At 41.1% G+C, this 20043-nt stretch overlaps 1 long non-coding RNA gene across 1 annotated transcript; it reads left to right on the plus strand.

The window, feature by feature from the left end:
* Positions 1-8157: 8157 nt before the first annotated feature.
* On the plus strand, positions 8158-9141 carry LOC144703837 (uncharacterized). Its single transcript, XR_013581645.1, has 2 exons — positions 8158-8752; positions 8846-9141. It is a non-coding gene; the product is annotated as an uncharacterized LOC144703837 (long non-coding RNA).
* The last annotated feature ends 10902 nt before the right edge of the window (positions 9142-20043 follow it).

A 20043-nucleotide genomic window follows, 5' to 3' on the forward strand; every position in this document is an offset into this window, starting at 1 on the left:
TTGTTGTGTGTGGTTAACAGGTCTAAGACTTGGAGAGCTCGCTCCATACGTCCGCCACGGGAGACCCCGTTGATCGATGCTCTTAGACGCATTTCATCGAACATATTGAGGGTTTGGAGTTCATCTCGCTATGGACTGCAGGACGGGCTGTGCTGGACGAAGCGTAAGCAGAGCAAGTGAACTAAATTTGGTTTAAATTTGAACGTTTTGACGTATTGGTCGTAGGTGGCGCTGATGGGCCAAAATTCTGACAAGCCCAATAAACCCTCTAATCAAAGAAAAACTTCAATGGTACATGAATTATAATTTCGTAAATATAAGTAATTGTATATCTATTGCCAGCGAATAGATCGTTAATCCCTACTAAACAGAAATTGTTATTGAAACTTATTGAAATTGCAGTTAAAATTAGCACCCTGTCATCGCCACCCCTTGCCGCCACCTCCCTCGCCATACCAGCCGTTGTTGTCCGTCTCTGGTTGCCGCCACCACCATCCCAACAAAGTAATAATCCCTTCTTGAAAATTCAGTTCCCAAAATTCAGATTGTCAGGTTTGATAGATGTACAAATTTGAGAAAGAAGACCAAGAAAGGGTGTACCAGTTTGGTTGTAATGAGATAGATAAAGGGTAAGAGAGAGGGAGAGATATGGAGAGTTTATTTGGGCAAATATTTGTGGGTTTGTTGTATGTACAAATCTCAGCGAGAAATTCAAGAAAATGGTAAAAATGTTGTGCATTCATGACCTTTTTGGATAGTTTTTCAGAATCCTGACTTTTAGGACTTTTCATCTTTTGGTTCTTTCTCTTGTTCTATGTAAATTTTTCTATTATCCTTAGCCTATTAAGAGGGGGGGGAGGTATATATATGTGTAAATACATATAGAGTGGCTGCAACCCTCAACCTTATCCGCCGAGGAAAATGGTGTTTCTTCATCCAAGAACATGAGCCTGGTAATTTTGTTTTTAACGATTGTAGAGCCTACTTCTTTAATGTCCGGTCTTATTTTAATTAGTATCTAAATCCACTTATCTCAGTTATTACAATACCCTTCAAGGAGCAGAGCTTCAGCAACAAGCTTACACGAGTAGTCCTACTGCCAACACATCCATTGGAAGTTGACCTTGTGATTTCATTTTATTTTTGAGTAAGATTTGTTTTGAGTTCTAACACTTCAATCACTTAATGTATAAAAAAATCAACTGTCATTTCAATAGTCTATTTTTTTATGTCTACAACAATCATCCCATTGGTCACACCAGTCGTCCCCATCATTGACAATCGTCATCCTGCTCGTTGAGTATTGTCATCACTAGTCATCCCGGTTATTGGTTCTTGGCGTGGTCAGTAGTTATTATCTTTGTCGCTGGAAATTCGTCATCCCATTCTCGACGGTCATCATTCTCATTAGTAGTTATTGTAGACCTTGTCCTTGGTGGCGGTCGTCCCCATCCTCAGTGATCTTCATTCCCATTGTGGGTGGCATATGATGATAAATATCAATTTTTCTGTTGATACCGGATATCGATATCTGGATACCAGTTCTGATATCCGGATATCGAAATCCGATATCCGATATCCATCTCGTCCCACCCATTTGATATCCGTCTCCAATATCCGTCTTCACCTATTGGACGGATATCGTCTGATATCTGATATCAGACACCGCCCCATTTTTTTCTGGATATCAGATGTTGAATGTCCGATACCGGATATCAGACGGACAATCCCTAGGGAGAAGGAGAGGGAGCGACCAAGAGAAAAATAAAGAGAGAGAGGGAGAGGGAGGGATTGAGAAAGAGAGAGAGAGAGGAAGGGAGAGGAAGCGATCAAGAGAGAGAAAGAAGATGAGGGAGCGATCAATCGAGAGAGAGAAGACGAGGGAGTGATTGACAGCTAGAGGGAGAAGGAGATGGAGTGATCGAGAGAGAGAGAGAGAGAGAGAGAGAGAGAAGGAGAAGATGGAGTGATCAACAGAAGGTGAGGGAGAAGGAGAGGGAGCAATTGAGAGAGCGAGAGAGAAGAAGAAGAAGAAGAGGGAGTGATCAACAGAGGGTGAGGGAGAAGGAGAGGGAGTGATCAAAAGAGAGAGAGAGGACGAGGGAGTGATCGACAAAGAGAGAGAGAGGACGAGGGAGTGATCAACAAAGAGAGAGAGAAGGAGAAGGAGCCATCAAGATAGAGAGAGAGGGGGGAGAAGGGAGTGATCAAGAGAGAGAGAGAGGGAGAGGGAGCGATTGAGAGAGAGGGGGGAAGGGAGCGATCGAGAGAGAGAGGGAGAGGGAGTGATGGAGAGAGGGAGGGAGAGAGAGAGGGAGAGGGAGCGATAGAGAGAGAGGGAGAGGGAGCAAGTGAGAGAGAGAAATATTTCCGTCACCACCGAAAATCATCGGTCCATTCTGTCATCCGTTCGTCATTTTTCATCATCTTTCATCTGTCACATATGACGGATGACTAAAAGCTCTCCGTTCAGTCATCCGTCCAATGCTCCGTACGATGATGGATGACTTTTTTTGAACAGACGGATGATGTTTTGTCATCTGTCCTCCAGCTCTGGTTGTCGTCCTCATCATCAGCAGATGTTTCCTCTGTTAAGGGCCATTGATTTTGCCATTCTAGTGGTTGTCCATGTCACCCTGTCATCACTGGTGGTTGCTAGCATCGTCTGTGCTTGTCTCACATCTGTCAACAGTGGCTGAGGTCTGAATTCAATTCGTCTAGCCCTGTCTCCATCCCTCGAGTAGGGAATGCCCAACCGATATCCGTCTGATATCCAATATCGGACAACCGATATCTGATATCCGTGAAAAAACCGGGATGGTGCCTGATATCGGATATCGGATGATATTCGTCTTTTGGATGAAGATGGATATCGAAGACGGATATCTGTTGGCTAAGGACGAGACGAACCTCGGATACCCGATATCAGTTATCGATATCCGGATATCAAAACCGATATCCGGATATCAAAACCGATATCCGGATATCGATATCCGATATCCGGATATCGATATCCGATATCCGGTTATTTTTCCCAAACCGCTGTAATCCCATATGGAAGAATTTTAAGATTTTGTAAAGTATGAATGTTGTCCACCCTTCTTTTGTAAAATATGAGAGGAGAAGAAGATAGGAAGAGAGAAAAAAGCAGCAGATGAAAATTTTGAATGAGCAATGAAGAAGAAAAATTAAGAAAAGACAAGAACAAGGAATAGGAAGAAGGGAAGAGAAGAGTCAAAAAAAATTTGAGTGGAGAAGAGGGCAGAAGAGTAGAAGAGGGGAAGAAAAAGTAGGAGAGAAGAGAACAAGAGATAGTAAGAGGAGAGGAGAAGAAGATAGGAAGAGAGAAAAAAAACAGCAGAGGAAAATTTTTAATGAGCAATGAAAGAAATTTTAAGAAAAGATGATAACAAGGAATAGGAAGAAGGGAAGAGATGAGTAAAAAAAAATGGAGTGTACAAGAGGGCAGAAGAGTCGAAGAGGGGAAGAAAAAGAATAGGAGAGAAGAGATTAAGAGACAGTAAGAGGAGAGGAGAAGAAGATAGAAAGAGAGAAAAAAGCAGCAGAGGAAAATTTTGAATGAGCAGCGAAGAAGAAAAATTATGAAAAGATGAGAACAAGGAATAAGAAAAAGGGAAGAGAAGAGTCAAAAAAAAATTGGAGTGTACAAGAGGGCAGAAGAGTCAAAGAGGGGAAGAAAAAGAATAGGGGAGAAGAGAACAAGAGACAATAAGAGGAGAGGAGAAGAAGATAGAAACAGAGAAAAAAAGCAGCAGAGCAAATTTTGAATGAGCAGTGAAAGAAGAAAAATTATGAAAAGATGAGAACAAGGAATAGGAAGACGGGAAGAGAAGAGTAAAAAAAATGAGGAGTGGAGAAGAGGGCAGAAGAGTTGAAAAGGGGAAGAAGAAGAAATAGGAGAGAAGAGAATAAGAACCAGGGAGAGGAGAGGAGAGGAGAGGAGAGGAAGATAGAAGCATGAGAATAGGAGAGCAGGGAAAAAAAGAGAGGAGAAGTAAAGAAAGAGAGGAAAAAATCAGCAAGAGGAAAATTTTGAATGAGCAGTGAAGAAGAAAATTTAAGAATAGATGAGAAGAAGGAATAGGAAGAAGGCAAGAGAAGAGTAAAATACAGTTGTTAGAAGTCAAATAGATATGTTTACTCCTCTTCTGTGTGGTATTCATTCTTGTTCGGCTCTTGGAATCATATCCAGTTGGAACAGCTTGCAAAATCCAACCACTTCACCTACTTCATTTCCCCCAACCGTTTCCCATACTTCATTTGAAACAGAATGGTTTCATGTTCTTTCATCGATTGGTTATTCCTCTCCGTTCGTATCTCCTTCTCCAATTTCGGTCTCAATTAGTTCACAAGATTGAATGGCCATTCTTGCTCGATTTGATTGTTTTAAAAGAATGTTGAGTGGATGGTTATGTAAGTTATGTAAACATAACCTGGGAGGTTCAGCATCTGAAAGAAAGAAGGAAGGTAGGTTTCAGAACCTACAGCTTTTGATTCATAAAAAATACACCTCACACTTATGGCCCTCTTTAGGGGAAAATAATCCTCATTCCCGACTTGCCGAGGTAAAAATATATTAAAATACAAAACCATGAACAAGTCATTTCTTACAATGACTCGCATCAACCTCCGAGTGATCAAAATAAGAGGAGGCTATCGCTATGCACTCCGAGTGATTACGAAATGCAGAGGGATTAACTGTCCGAGAGAAAGCATTCACAATATTTTTAGAACGGTGTATTGTAAGGGAGATTCATTCATAGGAATAGGGCTGAGAAAGGGGTTGATATACTTGAACTTGCAGAGAAAGTGCATGCCATTAAATCAAAATAGAGGAGTGGAGAAGAGGGAAAAAGAGTAGAAGAGGATAAAAAAAGAAACTTGAGAGAACAGAAGAGGAGACAGGAAGACAAGAATAGAGCAGGGAAAAATAAAAGAGGGTGAGAAGAAAAGAAATAGGAGAAGAGAAGAAGAGAAAGAAAGAGATGAAAAAAATAGCAGAAGCAAAAGTAAGAAGAGAAGATAAGAAGCAAAAGTAAGAAGACAAGAGAAGATGAAAAAGAAAGAAGGGAAGAGAAGAAGAAACAGGAAGAAGGGAAGAGCAGAGGATGAGGTATAGACATTTAACAATTCCCAAATGCACTGAACAACATTAAATAAGTAATCAACACAAAAGTAAATATATAATTGGAGAAAAAGTTCAAACTAAAAAAAAAAACTTAAAACACTAAAACGCAAAAGCTAACTGCATCGAGGAATATAAATAAGTTATCATTACAGGTACTTTTATTTGAAATGAAATTCTTGAAATACATGCAATCAGGATGGAGATTTCAACATTTTAATGAAATGAACCCACATGAATTACAACAAAGAATAAGAAGAAGAAGATGAGAATTAGCGGAACAAGAACATGAGAATTGGTGGAAGAAGAAGAAGATGAGAATTAGCGGAAGAAGAAGAAGTGAATTCCAGGGAGAAGAAGGGGAAGAAAGGGAAGAGTGTGAAGAACGGGAAGAACAAGGGGAATATTGGGATTGGGGAATGGGGAAGAATGGGAAGAACAAGGGGAATATGGGGATTGGGGAATGGGGAAGAACGGGAAGAAGAACTGATCTCCGTCCGCCGATGCCGCCATCGCTGCCGTCCGCTCATGCCGCTGCCCGCTGTCCGCCGTCCGCAAGGGCACCAATAATTTTGAATCGAAAATCAGGTAAGTATGTTATCAATGTTGGATATCGAATTTCGATATCCAACATCGATAACTGATGTCGTCATCGTACCCCTGAGACGGAGGCGGATGACGACATTGAGGCGGATGTTGATACTGTAGCAACCGATATCCATATCCAATATCCGGATATCGAAAAAAATGGATACCCTCATCAGACATGGGTATTGTTATCTGTTTTCTACGACAAATCTACTTTCACTTCATCCGGATAACTTGTATCTGTTTCTTTAACCCGATAACTGGATCTGGGCGGTCAAACCCTACACCGTGTTTCTTGCCTATAGTAATAACAACAGTCAACAGTACGGTGGAGTGTGCAGAATAATTTGGTATATTTTTTGCAAAAGTCGTTATTGGGAAGAAATGGGAAGGTCATTTAAAGGTCGGAGATGACGGGTTCACATCCCATCACGGGATCCGGAAGCAATAAATCCGGACCGTCCATCTGGTCGCCGAGCTCTCGATATTATGGCCGCGTCGTCAACGGCAAAGGCAGAGAGAATGGAGCGAAGCAGCCGCACAAGTCTACGCTCGCACAGCTTCGGCCGGTGCCCGGCGGCGGCGCTAGACTTCGGCGCCTGCTGCGGCGGCGGCGCCGCGAGATTCGGGCGGCGGCGGTGGAATCTAACGGCTCTCTTCGCTTCACCGATCCGCAGAAGAAGAGGAGTTCGCGGCGGCGCTTGCAAGGTCCGGCGGCCCGCTTACGACCCTTTAACCTACGCCCAGAACTTCGAGGATCCTGGCGCCGCCACGTGGCAGGAGGAGGAGGATCAACGGTGCAGATCGTTCTCTGCTCGCTTCGCCGTGCCTTCCTCCGTCTTCTCCGGCGAGTCCGACGAGAGGTTCCCTTTCTGAGTAGTTTACTAGGAGTAGATCTCTCTTGCTCCGCCGGTAGACTTTGCGGTCTGCTGTTTAAATGGGAGAAATCTTATGAATGAATTGAAAGGGCCTTCCTTTGGCGAAAGGAAGATTAGATTGCTTTCTCGGTTTGTTTTGTACATTGTTTTTTTTTTTCGATTAGATCCGTCGGTTCCGGGCGGCGCCGCCAGCTCTCCGCCGGCTCCGGCGGTGGTCACGAGCCAGTTAATGCGCTTGGAGTTGTCCCCCATGCTGCGTTACCCGTGTCGCCATTACAACGCAAAGGTGGAATTCACATGCGGGCTGTGATAGAGAGAAAAAGAGAGCACTAGAGCGAGAGATAGAGCACTCAGAGAAGTGGAGAGGGCGAGTGCTAAAGAGAGAAGTGGTGAGAGAGATAGGGCATTCGGAGAGAAGTGGTGGGAGCTAGCACTAAAGAGAGAAGAGAGAAGGATAGAGCACTCAGAGAGAAGTGGAGAGTGCGAGCGTAAGAGAGAGAGAGAGATCGAGTACTAAAGAGAGAGAGATCGAACACTGAGAGAGAACTGGAGAGATCGAGCATTAAAGAGAGAGAGAGAGAGATCGAGCGCTCAGAGGGAAGTGGAGAGAGATATTGAGCACTGAAGAGAGAGATCGAGCACTCAGAGGGAAGTGGAGAGAGAGACCGAGCACGATAGAGAGAGAGATCGAACAATGAGAGAGAACTGGTGAGATCGAGCATTAGAGAGAGAGAGAGAGACCGAGCGCTCAGATGGAAGTGGAGAGAGATATCGAGCACTAGAGAGAGAGATCGAGGACTCAGAGGGAAGTTTAGAGGGAGACCGAGCACTAAAGAGAGAAAGATCGAACACTCAACTCAGAGGGAAATGGAGAGAGAGATCGAGCACTCTGAGGGAAGGGGGGAGAGACACCGAGCTCTAAAGAGAGAGAGATCGAACAGAGGGAAATGGAGAGAGAGATCGAGCATTCAGAGGGAAGTGGAGAGAGAGACCGAGCACTAAAGAGAGAGAGATCGAACACTCAGAGGGAAGTGGAGAGGGAGATCGAGCATTCAGAGGGAAGTGGACATAGAGAGCACTAAAGAGAGAGAGAGAGATCGAGCACTCAGAGGGAAGTGGAGACAGAGAGAACACGAAAGAGAGAAGTGGAGAGAGAGAGAGAGCTCGAGAAATGGATAGAGAGAGAGAGCTCGAGAAGTGAAGAGAGAGAGAGAGAGCACAAGAGAGAAGTCGAGAGAGAGCACTAGAGAGAGGAGTTGAGAAAGAGAGCACTGGAGGAAGGGAGAGAGAGAGAGAGAGAGCGGGATAGAGAGGGAGCAGTGGAGAGAGAAAAAGAGAGCGAGAGAGAGAGAAAGCGGGATAGAGAGGGAGCACTGGAGAGAGAGAGAGAGAGAGAGGGATAGAGAGGGAGCACTGGAGAGAGAAAAAGGAGAGAGAGAGAGGGATAGAGAGGGAGCACTGGAGAGAGAAAAAGAGAGCGAGAGAGAGAGAAAGCGGGATAGAGAGGGAGCACTGGAGAGAGAAAAAGAGAGCGAGAGAGAGAGAAAGCGGGATAGAGAGAGAGCACTGGAGAGAGAGAGAGAGAGAGAGAGAGAGAGAGAGAGGGATAGAGAGGGAGCACTGGAGAGAGAAAAAGGAGAGAGAGAGAGAGCGAGATATATAAAATGCATAAAGAGAGAGAGAGAGAGTCTACGCGTCACTCAAGTGGGCGTCGATCAATTGGGTGTTGCGGGTTGCATGCTGTCCGGCCAGCGGAAGGTGTCAGCAGGGAAAGCAAGCCGTTAATGCGGAGTGGGCCATCTCCAATAGGGCGCAGGCTCCAACTTTGGATGGTCAAAAGAAGATTCAAATAATAGGAACTGGGATAATCTCAAATTGTAGAATTCAACCCGACTCGACCCGCGATGTGAAGTGCAAAGAGAGCCCATCTTTCAATTCGGATGACAATTGATTCAAGCAATTCAACTGAATATCAAATCATTCAGTCACATCAGCCCTTTAATCTTTTCTGACGGTCTGATCTTTCTTTATAATATTGATTTTCAAATCGCAAAAACTATATTATCTAAGGAATTGAATCGCGAAGGGATCAGTGTGACAACTGGGGTTCGTAAACAGACGACGGATTATTGTCCATCGGGTACCCATCGCCCAGAATAGTGTGTTGAGTTAGAACCGTTATGGGAGTAATTTCCCACCATCTTTTTTTGTCTGATCTTCCTCTTTTTCTCAGGACTCAGGGTTTTTGAGGTAGAAGTGTGAAGGCTGTAGTTCTCCAAGAGTTCTTGAAGTAGAAGAAGAGGGTTCCAGGAGGAGGGTCTTCTTCACCTATCCTGAAGCGGGTTGAAGTTGGTTTCTGGATGCCATTGAAGAGCCTCATCACAAGAGAAATTTGAAGTGTTCTATTTTCCTTGTGAGTTTGAACTAGAGAGACTTGTTTGTCTCACTTCTCTTGTTGGAGAATGATCATATAAGGTGCTCAGTAGGTGACTTCTTATCAGTTTTTAATTGAAGTTTTTTTTAATCTCTCACGTTCAGCTTATTTAAGTGTGTGAGATAAAGAATTAGAGTATTTTTTGGTTGGTTCGAGGTTGACTCTGTTATGTTTCATCATGAATGCTCTTCTTGCATGGTTTGCTTAAGTAGGGAAATGTGGAGTATATGGAATCCAATAATAGAGGATCTTGGGTATTCCAAGGGCCTATATTTACCACTCAAAGGCATTGTTGGAAAATCTGTTAAGATGTCTGACAAGGTATGGCTCTTGTTGGACACCTTATGTGGAAATAATTCCGCACAAGAATTTAGTCAAGCCATTCATGTGTTTGCCCTCTAGATGTATTCATGGAAGCAATGTGATGATGAATGTCATTGTCCAAATATCCATTACAGTGTAGTCTCACAAGTGGAGGTAGTGACTAGAGAAAAAAATATGATAGAGAGGGTGCCCAAGTCTGGTTGGCACACACACCTAAAATGGGTGACACCATAATTTATACTTACTCATGTTGGATATCTTCATAAAATCTCCAATAATTTAAGTTTATCCACTAGTATCCATAGATCTTATGCACATGACTCTCAAGTATCAGTCTAGTTAATAATATTTATGGCCGTATAATATTTAATGACTAACCTTTCTAACAAACAATAACGGCATATAAATTAGTTAATCAAGGATCAATTTAACGAGATAAATAGGTTAAGTTTCAGGTATGTAGGTTCATAAGGTACACCTCATGATCTAGGAGATATAATGTAGTGATTTAACTTTCTCATAGAATCTTTAGCATCATATATCAACGTGTACGCATAATTATTCATCTTCTTGATATTCCCAAATGACTTGAGGTATGAATAACCATCAAATCCTAATCTGGCATTCCAAATGTTGCGATCCATGCAAAATAAATCCTTGGTCTCTGGTAAATTGAACACTTATATGATTGTGACATGAATCAACATGATTAATATGATTGTTATGGATAAATTTAGAGAGCTATTTCCTTAAAGAGGACAAATTGTCAGTCATTATGTCTTTACACCAAGGGCTATAAGATCAACCATAATTATCATGTAACTCAAGTTAGATATTGTTATTGTTTCTAGATAGTTTGATGTCCATCTTGAGTCTCTTTCAAATAGGAATATTTAGAACACATATCTAAGAAATAATGTGATCATCATAATATGATCATGTTATAATGTACCATGTCTTCGGATGTATCCACGTACTTCATTATAAATATTACATATGAACTATAATATATAAACATTAATTTCAATGGCATACTTGTGTGATTAGCTTAAGGGCCACGTAATGTGCATTATATTTTTGGGATACCATTCCATGGGTCAAATATATCATTTTGTGTTACATACATGTAAACCTAACATATCATTTCGTGACTAGTAGATCTCATTTAATCTTTATTTCTTTTTCTCTAGTCCAATATCACACTCCTATTTCTCTTTGCTCTATAATTGCACATTTTGTTGGACTCTAGGGCCTTTATTGAGATAAAAAATTGATGATTCATGCATCAAAAGGAGCATAAGAAAATTATGGTGTTTCAAAACCAATGTTTTGAATGTCATTTTACATGATAATCGTTGTGAAATACTTCAAAATTTTCATTCATGTCTATAAACTCAGCAAGGCTATTTATGGTTAAAACTAGCACTAAGAAAATGGTTCAAATTGAAAGTGTCTCACCTACATGGGATTTATTTGTTCCATGTTTTCCACCTACTTATTTGTTAAGTCAGACTCATCCTCATTCATTTTTGATTTACTTTATATGGCTGATATCTTAATCAAGGGTACAGATTCCAAAGCACTATACCTGTTTTTTATTCCTTCAATTTGGTGTTTTCCATTTGTTATTTTGGATCCCACTCAATATTTCATAGGGATCAAAAATTTTCAAGATGGATATTTCCTATATGATGGGGGACTATCCTGCTTCGAAGGCCCCGGCGAACCACTTCATCGAGCGAGGGCTCATGTGTGAGACCCATCCTTCGGAGTACCCCCCCTCGCCAACAACCACAAAGGTTTGACGTTATCTTTCCTTATATTTTCTTTTTTACGTAGGCCTTGTATCTAGGCCGCGTATGTGTTTGTTTTTTTGTTTATTCGCATGTGTTTTGACCGTTGTACGGGCATACACATTTGCGCGTGTGTTAGCACATGTGTGGGCATGTTCGTGCGCCTCTCTCTCCTATTGGGGGCCTAATTACTTTTAAGTAGGCCTTCTCCCCCTTTATTTCTAAGGGGGGAGTCCCATATTTGCGCCTATAAAAGGTGGGCCCACCCATAGGAAGAGGAGAGAAGAAAGATTGAAGAAAATGCGATTTTTAGTGATTTTTCCTGATTTTTTAGTTTTCATCATATTTTAAAAAATTCCACTGCAAAGAGAGAGAGAGAGAGAGAGAGAGAGAGAGAGAGAGAGAAACCCTAGAGTTCCCCAGAAACTGTGGCCACCTAGGCAACCCGCAGTCATCCTAGGCAGCCCGCGGCCGCCCAGGCAGCCCGCGACCGCCCAGGCCACCCGTGATTGCCCAGGATGTCGTGGCTGGCCCAGGCCGCCCATGGCTGCCCCAAGCCCGGCCACGGCCAACTAGGTCCGCCTAGAGCCACCCGTGGTCGCCTAGGGCTGCCCTAGGCCGGCCAGGCCGCTCGTGGCCACTTAGGCCACCCAGGCCGCACGCAGCTGCCCGCAGCCATCGCAGCAGTCGCGCATCAACTGCCGCTCACGGCTGTCGTAGTAGCCACTAGCGGCTGCCATAGTAGTTGCCCGCTGCCGCTTCAGCAGCATGTGGGGTTCCAGCCGTTCGTGACCGCGAGCCGCCTATCGCCGCCGCCGTCATGTCCTGCCAATGCTACTGCGGCCGCCAGCTATCTGCCGCTACCGTCGTGCCCTGCCATCACCGCTATGACTGCCAGCCATCTACCGTCGCGTTTTGCCGCTGCTGTCGTGCCCTACCATCGTCGTAGCGCCCAACCATCGTCACGCCCGTCAGTGCTCTCAAATTCGCACTTCGCCACCATGCTCATGGCTACAACGTCGCCGCACCTAGCCGCCGCGCCCATTAACACGGTGCCTTGCCTTCGCGCCCGTTGTTGTGCCTAGCCGCCTAATTGCGCCGTCGCACCTCCTTGCGTCACCGCGCCTACTTGCGCCGCCACCCCTACCTGCGCCGTCATCGCACCTACGGGTTGCTCGCCTTCCATGGGTGCCAAATCAGACACCTCCCGAGCCTACCATTCCTGGTACGCTCATCGATTCCCTCTTAGCGTTATATTATTTCTTTTAGTGCCTCCAAACATTTTCTCCATCGCTGGGCTTAGATTAGTGATAGATAGGATTCACATTCCGAGGATTAGAATTTCATTTGGTATGTCCTTGGTTGAGACCGTCGAAGGCGTGCGCAAAAAGTGGTAGTAGCCGAGCTTGCACAGTTGGCCTTCAAACCGACGTCCGGATCATTGGGAGCCTAGTGGCATTCCCAGGTTGCACTTACCGTAGCCTAATGGTTGTTTATGTCCGTCGACGCCAGATTGGTACTTCTCATCAATTTTATTATTGCATTATCATTAACATTACATCATCATTATTCGTCTCTGTTACATAACATGACTGCACTCGCCTCCCTGTGGTGTAACACGAGCCGATCGATCCGGGCGCCAGTTGTGTTACATCACTATATCATCAAAATTATATAATCACTATTCTTCCTGAAGTTAACATGGATCTCTATACACCAATATAGATATCTCATTAATATGGACTCACATCTATACCCTGTCGTATTGTTCAAACCCAAATGACAACTTATCAATATATCAAACCCAAAGCACTACCAAAGTGTTATGATGGATCTGCAATATGCCACCCTCTCTAAAATCAGCATTACCTTTACAATCAACGTGGTATGCCTACAATGCATGATCCCACCTCTCAAGATTGTCAACAAGTCATGCATCTACTTCATGCCTCAAAGGAAACATGATTATCAAGGTTTAAACTATAAATCATTCAAATAAGGAAACAAATAGATGTGCGACCAAATCACAATAGTTTTATAGTACATCTCAATCTATAAACGCCGTGGAATGGTAAGCTGTTGATTGCATAATATGACTATATATTTCTCATAAACTCAATCTCTCTCCAAATATAAGGTTCAATAGTCCTGTTTTTCTCCCAGATTTTAGCAAGGACCTTAACCATTTATCAAGTTCAGTTTGATTCTGGTCTAGTTTTTCTGGTTTTGGTCCCCTTCCCGTTCAGTCATGTTGACTTGTCAAATAAAAAAAGTACCAAAATGTCATGGAAGAAGAAGAAAATAAGAAAGTAATAAACAAATAATGAAAAAAAAAGTGAAGAAAGGAAGAATAAAGGTAAAAGAAAGGAAGACTAAGAAGATAACAAAAATAGAAAAAAAAAATAATAATAATAAGTGAAGAATAAAATAAAATGGAAGAAAAAAACTGATAACAATATCAAGAGAAGAAGAAGATAAGAATATAATAAAGTTCAAATAACAAGAAGAAAGGAAGATAACAAGATTATCAAAACAAGAAGAAAAAAAAGAAAGGATGAGGGAAAGAAGAAAGGAAGATAAAAGAAGAAGAAAGGAAAAATAAGAGAAGGAAATGATGAAATAAAACAATACGTAACGAAAGACTTTTGCGAATCGAACGACATTGATAAAATCATTAAATGATGTACATTTCCACGGATCACATCCATGATTTCGTGGATCTCGGAGTGACCCGAGTCGAGCTTCTTACTTGTGCAGCCTCTAGACGTATCCACGCGATCTCGGCACGTCGAATCTTCTCCTCCTCCTTGACGAGCCCTGTTCTACCTCCACTATCGTCGTTACGCCGTTCGGATCGCATCGGGCATGGAGAAGGGGTGTGGGGAGAGTGGAGAAGAAGGGGAGGCCCGTGAACAATTCTGGCTTGGGTGAATTTTGTTCAGGGCGTTCCCCTATTTATACTAAGTGGGTATTTTTCATAAAATCCCCAAAACTTAAGTATATCTTCCAACGTCCAAAAGACCATTTGTGTGTGACCCTCTTGGCCCATATATCAGTCTAGTTAATGACTCTAGTGGCCCAATAACCTTTGTTGGCCTTCCAAATTAATTAACTACATCATCATGTATATTAATTAATGTCAGATCGATTTAACCCAACCGATAGGTCGAGTCTCCGACCGGTGGGGTGCCAAACTACACCTAGTGTCCTAGAAGATACAAATGAGTGTGTATCGACTCACTCATGGAACATGTTCATCATCAATTACTGTGTATGTATAATCCCTCATCCACTTGACGCTCCTTGGGCGACTTAGGGTATGGTCAACTATAAAACCCTAATTGGTCATCTGAGTTAGTACTGATCAATTTGGAAATCATCAAAGAACTCTTCTCTAATATTTCACTACCTTGGCCAAGGACTTCATCGCATCGTCTTCCTTGAGCTGTCACCTCTTATACCGAGGGTAGACGATCCCATCTTGACCACTCAATCATCTTCGTGAACTTCTTGATGTACCCGAACTAAGATCGTTTAGAATCCCATGATTAGAGACTTGTTAGCTATAGCCAAAGTACAACTGTCCGTTCACAAGACGTCTTTGGCGTCTCAGGTCTAAGGACCACTTACACAACCATGACGTGAATCAACCTGATTTACCGTTAAGTATAATACCATTCAGAGATTCGCATAGATCAATTCAGTGAACTCTTTCCACTAAACAGCACCCACTATCTATCCTTAGTGTCTCCACACTAATGGCTATGGGACCGACCATACGCATCATATGAGTGAGGCTAGATAGTACTATTCTATTTGCATACGTTGATATCCTTCTCGCGTATCCTTTTAATAGAAATGTTTAGAACACATGCTTAAAGACTAGTGATCTCCGTATTACGATCTCATCATAATTCACCAAGTGTGATTATGTATTCATGGACTTCATCAAAAGCATCACATGTGCATTATAATGAATATGTTGTATTAATGAATATGGAACGAGATGTGGAATGTGTGATTGGCTTGCTGACCACATATATTTCCATCACATACTACACACTTTTAGGTCATATTACATATACATGTCTCCACACGACAATGTCGCATATAGAGGAAACTATGGCAGTCTTTCTCCCATCCTTAACCTATAGTAAGTACAATACAGAGGTTAGGAATGCTGCACAAGGTCATCACCCTACCCAGCGCCTCATGGATTTGGCAAGCCAAAGCCGTGAACTAAATTCAAACAAATCTACCATTGAAATCTCACCCACACATTGTTCATCCCTAGGCACCTTTTGCTTAAATGTATCCTCCATGTTGTGCTTACTAGTGGGTGAAAAATACCCAGAGTAGTGGCCTTAGGCACCACAAGAGGATATGTAATACATTTTCACTTGACGTATTAGATGAGACTGTTGTGAGATCAAATATTAGGGAAGACAATGGTTAGAGAACACACCTCTCCTACTCAACATTCTCATTAGAGAGATCCCTTTATTAGTACCTCTCTTACTATAACCACACTCAATAGATCATCTTATTTTTCTATTAGATACTCATCTTACTCATTGTGTTATTCTTCTAGTGACCTACATACCCATACCATCCCACTCACTAGTCATTCCCTCTAGAAACTCCTTGATAATAACCCACATACTAGGTTCCCCCTTGTGCCTCCGCCAAAGGACTGCACTCGTTGGTGACTCTCATAGTTCCCACTTGGCATCTACTACTTTTTCTACACCCGACTAACACTCAAAAGCACATGCATCATCAAGAATCTCTTACCCTCCTCTAGAGAGGAACCTAGAAATCCATCCCCACTTAATTTTGAGGACAAACATCTACATCATGAATAGTTATGACACGTGTTCAACATGTGTACCTGATTATCATTTGGAGAAACCACAATGCATCTACCGCATCCCATTGAGGATAAATAGATGGGGTTAGGAATAATAGATAATCCTTAGTTTTATTTGTAAACTAGAGAGGGTTGGGAAACCCTTTTACTCAGTAAGATTGCACCTTCTCATAAATAATCATAAACTTTATATAGTTGGGTTTATCTAATCCCTGTAGAGAAATTTGGTAATGGATAATGTCTTTTTTAACTATATGAATACAATCTGGTTATTTTGGACGAGTGATTGTTCTGCAGAGTAATTACCAAAGGAATCGAACACATCACTATGAAGGTATTATGCTCGATTAACCATGCCTCACATAGATACCTAGAACAGGAGGTGCTATGGGGGGACATATCACAACATATATATGGTTACACAAATATATTTGATCTCACTTGATTCCTTGTAGCATATTTCAATTTCATATGAGAGGTTAGAGAACATGTAACTATTGGATATATGTGTGGAATAGAAGTCAATTTCACATTCCATATCTCCTTTGGTATCCCTTATTATAAACATGTGATGCTTATACTTAATACCATGAATAGATGCAATAACTAAGTGAATTATGATGGTATCATAATATGGTGATCACTGGTCATTAAATATATGTTATAAACATTCCAATCGGAAGAATATTTGAGGATGCCATTGAAATATTTTGATAGAATATAACTATCTAGTCTCATCATATGATGAGTATGGCCAATCCCATAACTATAGGTCTGCATACATTAAGGACAAATGATGGGTCTTCTTGGGGTATCACTAAATTTGAAACCCATGTGAGTTAGTTGAAGTGCCCCATGTTTCTTCTCTTCCTATTCCTTGACTGTTGCTTCAACTGGAGAATGAATGGAGAGGAAATTAGATTTCCACTAGTAGAGTTCATGGAAACAAAAGGAGAACCTTTGCTTTGAAGATCACATGAATATGTCTATAAGCTACACATCTGTACGGCTTGAAGAACCAAGAAATCATGAATTCAATACATGGACAACATGATGTTTTGGGTTTTCTATGTTTGTGAATTTCAGATCCGTTTTTGATTCATTATTCCACAATGTTACTGAGTTCATACTGTGCCATTTGAAGCCCCAAAATTTTTAACAATGACATCAGAGATACTATCTGCAAAAGTATCCAGTCCCTCTAAGAAGATAATATACACACATTTATCTTTTATGCAATAATGTGACACCACTATTGTGTCTCTATTAGAGATGTGTAATCAAGATCCACATCAGTTTTAAGAGGTAATAGTTGAATATTTGTGTACTCTCCTTAGTTTTCAGCCAATTGAGGTAACTAATTATATAATATCCTCCATCTTTTGACTTACACATTAGGAACATCTATTCCTCACGAACAAACTGATTAACTCAAAATTTGGGTAAGAATTTTGCCATCGAGAATTTGAGTTTACTCAACAAAATTTATAAACCTATACTCGTAAATAATTTAACTAGCTAGTAACGAGTAAGGGCCATCGCCACATGGAATGTATAATTGGGAAGATACAATCTCAATTGGGTGAAGCACGAAGAGGAGAATTCTTATGTATACGATAGTGAATGTGTGATGAGAGGGGACAATAATATGGTAAATGACTAATCAGGGTTTAAGATAGATGAGAATGGGAAGCGAGATGAGATCATAATAATGGCATGATGGGTGGCATAAATGCGAGTGGAAGCTGTGAATGATGTAGTGATATTGTGGTAGGATGATGAGAAGATGTAATGAGATACTGGTGTTGGCTTAAATGGGGAATGATAGAGGTAGGTGATGAGATCGTGATGTTGTGATAGGGGACGTGAATTGGGTGAGAGGGGATGATAATTGATGATGATGGAGTGGATGAAAGATGAGAATGTATGAAGGTGATAGATGGTGAAGATGATGGATGATGAATATGGCTACACTAATTAAGTGTCTTGGAGATGATTAAATGTAAGGCAATATGTTAACCTTAGATCCCTATATAATCCCGGGATCACAATGTTTTTCTGCTATACATCAACCTCCCCACTTCTCTGTTAAACCTCCCCAAGTACTAGAGACACCAAGGAACGCTTGATGGACCTTCAAAACTTCACTTTCTTTCAATCAGGCGCACTAGGAAGAAGTGAGCATAAAGATGTTTTTTACAAAGATATTGAGGCTCAATTTATAGATCCACCTACATGAATGGATAGAGGATGGAACAATGAAGTTGCCCTTAAAATTTCAGCTCAATCTGAGCCCCAGATCATCGAGAGAGAAATATTTAATTCAAATATTTCTCTCTCATCATACTCCTCAATGTTGTCACATCCTTCGGTTAGGGTTTTGTCTCGTTGGAGCATTAAATGTGATGATTGGCTGAGATACTTACTCGTCATCCACGATCGAGGGCTATTGTGAAGCCACGTGTTACCTTTTGAAAAAGATAAAAAAGGTATAATGATAGTTTATTATTTAAGTATATAATTTAATAGCTTTTGTTGGAGCTGATGTGGTGCCACGTCAGCACCCACCACGTCGGCGATTTCCCCTTATAATATAATAGAAATGTGCCATGTCTGTGCCATGTGTAGACATGGCGCCTTGTGGCACTGCCATGTCGCCCAACCGTTATTGTTGACTATTCCAAGGAGAGAGAAAGGAAAAGAGAAATAATAATATTTTAATCATCTCTTTCTCAGTCCATGGAGTGCATTTACTATGAAAAATAGCTTCTTTTTTCTGATTGGTACACGTCACCTGCGCAAGGAAAAGAAAAAACCCAAAATATATTATAAAATTCATATTTCATAAAATAAAGGCCCAAAATATACAAATAAATATATATTATGACATAGAAAATCATATCGTTCTGCATTTAATGTCAAAAATTCCAAAAAAATCATATTATGACTCAGAAAATTTTATTATTTAATAAACATATGTCAGAAAAAAATTATAAAAAATATACAAAAATAAACAAAATCAGAATATCATTCTAAAAATTAATTTATTCATTTTAAGCTTGATAACATGCATATATAATTAATTTAATTCAAATAAAAGAGATAAATTGTGTCGTATCTTAGAAGGAATGTGACAAATAGGTTAGTTGGTTTCTCCTAGTTTCCTTTTACCAATGCCATGAGGCTCATGGGAAACTTATCCCTCATTGAATAACTTCCCAATATTCTTAAGTTCACTTTCATTCCACCAATAATGAAGTTGTCAACCCCATTTTATACTTTGAGCCCTAGTCTTTGTAATGTATGCTACAAGATAAGATCTAAGATCAATACAGATTCTTGATTTTTTTCATGAATAACTATCTCACTAGAGTAATTGAGTGTTTTTTGGGGACAAAAAGTTCATGGTGGTCTCTTACTAGTACACAAACTAGAAAAATCCCTTTATTATCACATAACTATTTTGAACATACTTATGATATATTTGGAAAATAAAAAAATATCTTGAGAGATGGAAGCTGTACTTTTATCCCCAATACAATATATTAGCCAATTTATGCACCAAATCTTCATGAACATACTTTTGCTTCTCTTAGTGATGTATTTTTTATCACTCCTTTTTTTTTATCTCAACAATATCTTTGTCCAAACCTTATTTGGATTTGTCGATTGGGGGAAATCAACACTATCATTGAGTATCTTCGCACAAAGCATGTTAACCAATGGATGAGGAGATCCAGGGTTCAGTCATCCGAAATATTTCTGAGGCAAGATTCATAACACATTAGAATGGGACATGAGAATTATGATGTTTCTGATGGGCCTCTTTCTGTAGGCCCAATGCAGCAAACGAGTTCATTGCATGGTCAGTATCAAAGCTCCTAAGAGGTGGAATTTAAAGCGATGACACTAGCTTGTTATGTACATAATTATCGTCTAGTAATTGCAAGATGTTTGAGGGAGGCATGTTCTTGGGCCTTACAAGACTGCCATTAAAAAATTGTCAAGGT

The sequence above is a fragment of the Wolffia australiana genome, chromosome 5, assembly GCF_029677425.1.
Source record: "Wolffia australiana isolate 7733 chromosome 5, ASM2967742v1".
NCBI classification, from domain to species: domain Eukaryota; kingdom Viridiplantae; phylum Streptophyta; class Magnoliopsida; order Alismatales; family Araceae; genus Wolffia; species Wolffia australiana.